This window comes from Cupressus sempervirens, chromosome 9 (genome assembly GCF_028749045.1).
Source record: "Cupressus sempervirens isolate cs-2001-9-10 chromosome 9, ASM2874904v1, whole genome shotgun sequence".
Taxonomy (NCBI): domain Eukaryota; kingdom Viridiplantae; phylum Streptophyta; class Pinopsida; order Cupressales; family Cupressaceae; genus Cupressus; species Cupressus sempervirens.
This window is the reverse complement of record NC_143126.1, coordinates 213692968-213703008: the sequence shown is the minus strand read 5'-3', so window position 1 is coordinate 213703008 and position 10041 is coordinate 213692968.

Here is a 10041-nt window from a genome sequence, read left to right as displayed (position 1 = left end):
GTGTGTGCCTTCACCGGTATCCGAGTTATGCAAAACAACTGCCAAAAAATCATGTGCAGGTCTTAAACATTGTCAATCAAGTTTTTGTCACTGGTATTAGTGGATGAATAATCCCACATGTAGTGTGGGGGTGTCTTCAGTGCTCTTTATATTGAAAAGGCCACAACTGATGAATAAATAGTGAGCCACTGATAGAGTGGCCATTGGTTGGATCTGACTACGCAGTTGTGAAAAGAAAATGCCCACTACACAATATGAAATCCGTACTAATAATGCCTATGAATAAAATAAAATATACCCTATATAGGCCAAGAGCTCAGAGCTAAAAAATTTCTCTGCTACCAGCTCGTAGGGACTACTAGAAATGGTTGGGACAGACATTAGATATTTGGTGATTAATGTTAGGATCATTGTTATGTGATACCAAAAATGTGTGTGCCTTCACCGGTATCCGAGTTATGCAAAACAACTGCCAAAAAATCATGTGCAGGTCTTAAACATTGTCAATCAAGTTTTTGTCACTGGTATTAGTGGATGAATAATCCCACATGTAGTGTGGGGGTGTCTTCAGTGCTCTTTATATTGAAAAGGCCACAACTGATGAATAAATAGTGAGCCACTGATAGAGTGGCCATTGGTTGGATCTGACTACGCAGTTGTGAAAAGAAAATGCCCACTACACAATATGAAATCCGTACTAATAATGCCTATGAATAAAATAAAATATACCCTATATAGGCCAAGAGCTCAGAGCTAAAAAATTTCTCTGCTACCAGCTCGTAGGGACTACTAGAAATGGTTGGGACAGACATTAGATATTTGGTGATTAATGTTAGGATCATTGTTATGTGATACCAAAAATGTGTGTGCCTTCACCGGTATCCGAGTTATGCAAAACAACTGCCAAAAAATCATGTGCAGGTCTTAAACATTGTCAATCAAGTTTTTGTCACTGGTATTAGTGGATGAATAATCCCACATGTAGTGTGGGGGTGTCTTCAGTGCTCTTTATATTGAAAAGGCCACAACTGATGAATAAATAGTGAGCCACTGATAGAGTGGCCATTGGTTGGATCTGACTACGCAGTTGTGAAAAGAAAATGCCCACTACACAATATGAAATCCGTACTAATAATGCCTATGAATAAAATAAAATATACCCTATATAGGCCAAGAGCTCAGAGCTAAAAAATTTCTCTGCTACCAGCTCGTAGGGACTACTAGAAATGGTTGGGACAGACATTAGATATTTGGTGATTAATGTTAGGATCATTGTTATGTGATACCAAAAATGTGTGTGCCTTCACCGGTATCCGAGTTATGCAAAACAACTGCCAAAAAATCATGTGCAGGTCTTAAACATTGTCAATCAAGTTTTTGTCACTGGTATTAGTGGATGAATAATCCCACATGTAGTGTGGGGGTGTCTTCAGTGCTCTTTATATTGAAAAGGCCACAACTGATGAATAAATAGTGAGCCACTGATAGAGTGGCCATTGGTTGGATCTGACTACGCAGTTGTGAAAAGAAAATGCCCACTACACAATATGAAATCCGTACTAATAATGCCTATGAATAAAATAAAATATACCCTATATAGGCCAAGAGCTCAGAGCTAAAAAATTTCTCTTCTACCAGCTCGTAGGGACTACTAGAAATGGTTGGGACAGACATTAGATATTTGGTGATTAATGTTAGGATCATTGTTATGTGATACCAAAAATGTGTGTGCCTTCACCGGTATCCGAGTTATGCAAAACAACTGCCAAAAAATCATGTGCAGGTCTTAAACATTGTCAATCAAGTTTTTGTCACTGGTATTAGTGGATGAATAATCCCACATGTAGTGTGGGGGTGTCTTCAGTGCTCTTTATATTGAAAAGGCCACAACTGATGAATAAATAGTGAGCCACTGATAGAGTGGCCATTGGTTGGATCTGACTACGCAGTTGTGAAAAGAAAATGCCCACTACACAATATGAAATCCGTACTAATAATGCCTATGAATAAAATAAAATATACCCTATATAGGCCAAGAGCTCAGAGCTAAAAAAATTTCTCTACTACCAGCTCGTAGGGCTAAAAAAATTTCTAGAAAATATAGTTGAAATAATGAAATTGCAGGGAAAACTAATACAGATCTGAAAATAAATTAATGAGATTTGCAAAAAAGATCATACCCAAATTGCAAATCAGGGCCTTTGGGTTCCGATTTGCAAAAAAAAATTGCCTCACGGTTGAATTTACACCAAGGTAGGCATGTTTATAGTCAATTTTCCCCAATTCAACATTCTGAACACAATGGTGAGATTAGATCTAGCTCTAGATGCTCCCAATTTCTGTAGTACTCCAGATTCAGGCTAAGGTGATGAAGCAAGCATGGTCTCAAATGGCTATGTGATGAGAATATCTCCAAGTTGCTCTAATACCATGTAAGAATTTTCCTAAGGGCAAGATTCACCCACGAACTAAGAACTCAAACTCAAGCACAATTGTAGACCAAAAAGAGAGAGAGTATGATCAGAATGAGAATGTATTCAATATGCCATAATTAAGAGTACACTAGGAGTGCCTGTATATAAAGGCCTCTCAGGAAGCACCTAGAATGTCTCTAGAAACAACCAGAAGATAAGACAACTAAGCACCTTATCCAACATTCTAGATGAATGGATAAGAATGACAAAGTGTCATATGTGTGTAGAAGATTCTTGTATTGTAATAAGTAAATACTTATTTACACCAACACTTAGTTAATATCAATGTGATCCTTCATTTGCCAACCAAACTATCTTTCTTATGTATATGATTTCATAAATTTTTTCATATGTTGAAGATCATGTAAAATAAACAAACTGACATTATATTGTCAGAGTATAACTCATTCAAGTGCCCATTGAATAATATTCACTTATCAACACTTGCATCATTGCACTTTCTTCAAATCCTCTTCATCAATCAAATGATATGGCACTCTCCAAAATTAGCATAATGTTTAACCAATTAAGGCTTGATATCAATGACAACATAACAATTGATATCACTCTTTCACATACACTAACAACATTATCAGTTGGGGCTAACACACACTCGATCCAAATGGATTCACTAGAACTTTTATTTTCTTCCATAGAGCCCCAAGCTACCAACTAACACTCTGAGATCCTTTTTGTACACTTACCCATCCATCCATCCTTTCTTTCTTCAATTGTGATTATGCTTGCTCCTACTCGAGTACCAAATGTGTCACCTAGGGAAAGCTACCAAAAATACCAAATATCATTTTCTAGTTCCAAAAATTGGTATATACATTGTACATAAAGTGTCCTTCCATTTCCCGAAAGGTTGTGATAGTCCTATCGTGGGATTTTATGGAATAGGCATTTTTTATCCATTGAGCTCTGACAGTATCAGTGAATTGTTAACAAGGAGAGTAATTTTATTTGAAAAATTAAATCTACTAAAATATGGCTGAAAATTAACAAGAAGAAATAAGACAATTAAATCCAACTATCTACAATCAAAAAATGTCCATTCAATCTATCTATAATGAGTTGATAGATTTGCAAGCCTAACTGTGATAAACATGTTAAGGAAATCACTTTACTTTTCTATTGCTCAACCTAATCATCAACCAAACTTTTATAAAACCTTGTATGACCTTAAATATATCCAATACATCATGTTTCAACTATTGGAACTGACCTACAACCACTTCTTGGCTTTTTTCACATTTTTGTCGCAATGTTGTCATGACAACTTTACAACATTTTTGCACTTTGACTTCTCCTAAGTCATGTACCCTCCTAATAAATTCATAATGACAATTTATAAATTTTAAAACCTTCCAAGCACAATTCCTACTCCTCCTAGACAATTCAGGGTTATATTGCAAGTTTTGCCCAAATTTGACAACTTTAGCAATTTCTAGGCAACATTGACAACTTTGATCCAACTTTTGGCATATTTTGCTGAAACTTCCTAATAAGAACTCTAATAACACTCACAAACCTATGGGAACCCATTAATACCCTTATTCATCAATGACCTGGCTAGGGTTACTTATAGTCCAAAATATCTTGGGTTTTTTTCCTAAACCCTGGGTGCTCTTGCACTATTCTCCCCTACAATGAGGAAGTCATGTTACACTTGATTTCAAGAGGTTAGTGCTAATCAAAAAATTCTTTAATTCATTCTAATCTACCCAAGTGGCCTCTAATTTAGGTAGGTGCTCCCACTTGATGAGATGCTCCATATTTACCTCATGCCTAGTTTTCCTCTTAATTCTAGAACCTAGGACCTTCTCTACTCGTGGTTGCCTCTTTGATGGTATAGGCACCTCAGTAAGGTCTTTATCCACCTCTATAATATTTTACTTATCTTCTACATTAGAACCTTTTTATCTTATCAAGTCTTGCACATTAAACACTGGTGAAATGGCTAAATCTATAGGTAACTCCACTTTGTAGGCATTTTTTTCCATACTTAGCTAGAACCTTGCATGGTCCTATTCTTCTGATCTATATATTGTTTGTGATTCCCTTATTTAGCCTATCTTTGTTAAGGTTAATCACAACCAAGTCTCCTACCTCAAACTATAGGTCTTTCTTCCTTTCATCAACTTTAGCTTAATTCTTTTGGTGGCCTTGAATTAAAGTATTTTTAACTTGGTCATGTACCTCTTTCATTGACTAGGAAAATTCGTTGGCATGTCCACTCCTTTCCTCTATGATTCCAAGTTATATATATTCACACACTCCCCTTGGTTTCATGGCATAAACTATGTCAAAGGACTCTTGCCAGTTTTTCTATCCATGCTATCATTTGTGAGAAAATTTAGGTTGAGGTAACACTTGGTCCCACATTTGTCCATACTCATTTGTTAAGCATCTTAGGAGATTTCTCAACACTCTGATAATGACCTATGTTTTTCCACTTGTTTGTGGGTGATAGGTTGAACGAAATCACAAATTTGTGTCCAATATTCTCCACAAGGTCTTCCAAAAGTGACCCATAAAATTCACATACCTATTAGAGAAAATACTCAATGGAAAACCATGAATTCTCACTAACTCTATGAAAAAATATATGACCAATATAACTAGCATCATGATTTTCCTTGCATGGTATAAAATGATTCATTTTATTGGACCTATTAACAACTACAAATACACTATCAAATCCAATGTTATTTTTTGGAAAACTAACTATAAAAAAAATCCATGCTAATGCACTGCCATGGGCTATTAAGCAGAGGTAGTGGTTGGTATAAACTAGAATTGGTAGATGTACCTTTATCTTTTTGGCATACAACACATTGTTCAACATATTTCCTTACATCATTTTGTATAGTGGGCTAGAAGTAGAATATTTGCACTAATTCAAGTGTCTTATTAAGACCAAAATGACCACTAAGACTCCCATTGTGTTTTTCTTGTATAAGGTTTTCCCTCATAGAACATCAAAGAGCACATATGTGACCACCCTTGAACGTTAATCTATTTTGAAATGTATATTTTGTAAACTAACTATGAAAATTATTTTTAAACTCAAAATATACCTTATATGCCTTAGAGAAATCTTGACTATCTTTGTAAAGGTCCTTGAAACTATCAACCCTAATGCTTTGAAATTGTGTTTCCTAAACAATGAATAATCTCCTACTAAGTGCATCATCCACCTTATTAGTTTGTCCCTTCTTGTTTTTGATCATGAAGGTATAGGCTTGGAGAAACTCCATCCATTTTATATGCCTATGAATCAGTTTATCTTGAGTGTTTATGAAGCTTAATACCTGGTTATTAGTGAAAAATAAAATTTCCTTTGATAGCAAATAATGCATCCAATTCTTGAGGACTTGAAATAATGCATAGAGCTCCAGATCATTGGAGGAGTTCTTTATCTTATCTTCATATATATTCTCACTAAAAAATTCCATAGGCCTACCTTCTTGGCTAAGTAGTGCCCCTACTGCCACATTGTCTACATCACATTCCATAGTAAACAATTTCTTAAAACTAGGTAGAACTAGAATAGGTTGAGTAGCTACCTTTTTCTTCAACATCTCAAATTGTATATCAAATTCTTTTTTTTGCCTGAACTTGGTTTTCAAACTACCTTTTATTTTTTCTAAGATAGGTACACAAATTTCACTATATCCCCTTTTGAACTTTCTATAAAATTGGGTTAATCCATGAAAACTTCTTATCTCTATCCCTATTTTTGGAGTGGGCCAACTGATAATTTCCTCTACCTTGCTTGGGTCCATCTTCAAATACCCTTGAGGAATCAAAAACCCCAAGTATTCTAGCTCCTTCAAAAATTACTCTTCTCCAAGTTAATGCCTAACTTTTCTTCATGCAATCTCGTTAACACAATTTCCAAGTGTTTTATATGCTCTTCTTTTGTTTTACTAAAGATTAGGATGTCATCTAAATAAACAACAATAAATCTTCCTATTTAATCCTAAAGAACCTCATGAATGTGCTAAGGGTATTTTTGAGCCCAAATGGCATAACTAGCCACTCTTACAGTCTTTTTGTGGTTTTGAAGGTTGTTCTCCACCCATCTCCCTCTTTTGTCCTAATTTTGTGGTAACCACTTTGTAAGTCAATCTTAGAAAAGTGCCTAGCCTCTCCAAGATAATCCATTAGATCTTCTAATCTAGTAATAAGAAAGCTATATCTTATTTTTATCCTATTAATTTCCCTAGAATTAGTAGATACTCTCCACTTGTCTCCTTTCCTGGGTGCCAAAACTATTGGAACAACACATGGGCTTATGCTCTTTCTTATTAGACCTTGGTCAAGCATTTCTTAGGCTTGTCTAGATACCTCTTTGTTCTAATCAAGTTTCATCTTATAAGTTATTGTCTTAGGAAGGGATGGCCCTAGTATAAAATAAATTTTATGGCTTATTGTTCCTTGGAGAGGCAATTTTGTAGGTGTCCCATCACTGATTATGTCCCTGAATTGGTCCAAATTTTATTTTGCCTTTGTAGGAAAAGGTGCTTGTTTTGGCTTCTCTTCCTATTTGGGTTTTACCACAATGGGAAATCATATGCCCTCTTCCCCTTTTAGGTCATGCAATAACTAATTTCCACTCATCAACAACACATTAGAATCCACTATCATAGTTTATTCGTCATCAACAAGAGATTTTATTTTTTAGGTCACTCCATGTTTTTGGAAGGTATAAGAATTATTCTTACCATAGTCTAATGCATCTCTTTCAAACTTCCATGGTCTTCCCAATAAAATATGGCATGAACCCATGGGTAACACATCACACAATATCTTGTCATGATACCTTGCTATGGAATATTCAACCCATGCTTTCTCATTCACTAAGACATTCTTTCCTTTGTTCAACTAGGTGACTCTATAAGGATGGGAATGTGGTATTTTGGTTAGCCTCATCTTGTTAACTTCTTCCTATAAGATGATATTATCTATGAACCCTATTTCTATGATCACCTTACATATGTTATCAATAATCTTGCACTTCACTCTAAATAACACCCTTCTCTATTTGGACTCCTCTTTGGAAGGCTCCTTAATCAGTACTCTCCTAAACATGAGATTCTCACCACTCTTTAAATTGAGATTCCACTTAGTAGACTTAACACTACTTACTTCTACTTAGACATAAGCTACCTTCTTTTCTGATTGAGAGGATGATGACTTATCAAGGCATCTATAAGCAAGATGACCTAGTTTCCCACAATTATAGCATTTCATATTATCAAGGTGTGAACCTTTGTTGAATCCAAAAATTCTTCCTCTACTACCACCATTGAATCATCTACCTCTATTAGAACTTCCCCTTTCACTAGTCTAATTATTTTATTCAATCAATTTAGACTTACCTTGAGATTTTATTTCACCTCCTCTACCACTGAATTCCCCTCTATGACTCCCTATAGAGTTTGTTCCCTTCCCTTTTCCTTTGGTACTAGAATATTGCTTATTTTACTCTTCTCCTCTACCTTGAGGGCTAATTTCTAGTATTTATGGATAGTACTGGGGCTTAGGAGGCTAATTTCCTCTTGAATATTCCACTAAAAGTCATTCAAATACCCAACCACTTTGATGGTTTCATCTTCCTACATATTGGATATCAAATTCAACGTCTAAAACTCTAATGTATATGAAGTCATATCCATGTCTCTTTGCCTAAAATTTTCTCTTTCTATGGATTTGAATCTCAAAGTCCTATTGTAGAAAACTTTCACTAATCTTAGCAACCATTCCCTTACATGTGGTTATGGAGTGCTTACTCTCTTTTTCTCTTTTTCTAGTACTAGAATATTGTTTCTTTTTACTCTTCTCCTCTACCTTGAGAGATAACTATTAGTATTTATAGATAGTAATGGGGCTTAGGAGGCTAATTTCCTCTTGAATATTCCATGGAAAGTCATTCAAATACCCAACCACTTTTATGGTTTCATCTTCCTTAATTTTGGATATCAAATATAATGTCTGAAACTCTGATGTATGGGAAGTCATATCCATGTCTCTTTGCCCAAAATTGTGTCTCTTTCTATGGAGTTGAATCTCAAAGTCTTATTTTAGAAAAATTTCACTAATCTTAGCAACCATTCCCTTACATGCGGTTATGGAGTGCTTACTTTCTTTTTCTCTCTTTTTAACTATATAAACTTCCACTAGGTCAGGATTGATCCCCTCATACTAGACTTCTCTACCTTCACCTTGTGTGTTTCACTTATGCCTTCACACTCAAAATGGTTATCCATCCCTTCAATCCATTCCATAACCAACTACATATTGCCATTAAATAGGGGGACACCTTACAATAATTTTCCTCCCAAAGCTTTAATATCTTTTAAATGGTTCTTCTTGCAAAGGTGGGTCTCATTCAAGGATCTCGTCCTCAAAATCCACTTCCTTACCCTTGTCTTACTTCTCTATTATTTTTTCACTCATCTCTTTATCTTTACCTTCAATTTTTAATTCTTCTTTTTTCCATGTATGCTAACTTCTCCTTTAAGAGTTGATTTTCTAACTCTCTCTCTTGGGAAACCCTTGCCTACGCTTACATCTTGGCCAATTCCACATTGGTCACCATACTTGTTTACCCTATGGATTCTAACATGTAGTATACCCTGCCCAAATATTTAAGGTCTTTGATACCAATTTGGTAGGGAGATCTTCTTGAAATGAATCCCTCTCCACTTGGACTATCAAGTAAGGCCTTCTTTGTAGCCCTCATAGGGTTATCTTTTCAACCCCCAATCCCAAGGAGTAACTTCTCAAATCCTCTTCTCCTAACAATCTCTCTATCAAGGTAATTATCCAATAAGTCTTCTTGAACTCAAACAAGTAAGTTCACCCCAAAACTTCTTATGACCTTAACCAAATTCATAGTGGATGGACAGTATCTCAAGTTACCTAATTCAACCATTCTTTGCATTGTCTTGTTCATTCTTTCATTAGATATCATACCAATCTTATAGACCCCTATAAGATAGGGCTAGTAGGCTTTTAGCCCTAATTAGGCCTCCAAATATGGTTTTTACTTAATAAACCCAAATCAGGGGAAAAAAGGATCAGAAAAAACTTATGATCTAGATACAATTTTAGGAGGACTAAGATATTTTCAATATTTAGAACCCCAAGGTGTGTGTACGGTACTATTTCCAAACTAGCCTAACTACTCAAGGGTTCAAACATTTTCAAGTTTTCAAGATCACACTAGATCCATGGTGACCTAAGCTACAAATCAACACTCTCAGAGCCTTTGCATGCACTTATCAATCCATACATCCAATCTTTCTTCAACTATGAATGTACTTTCTGGTAGCTTGGTACATGTTGTCTTGCTTAGGGAAAGCTTTAAAAATTAGAAAACTTCATTTATGGTTCCCAAAATTAGTATATACACTTTACATAGAGTTCTCTTCCATTTCCAAAAATGTTATGATAGTCTCGCGATGGCATTTTATGTAATATGCATTTTTTATCCCTCAAGCTCTGACAAAACCAATAAACTACTAACAAAGAGAGGATTTTTATTTGACCAAGT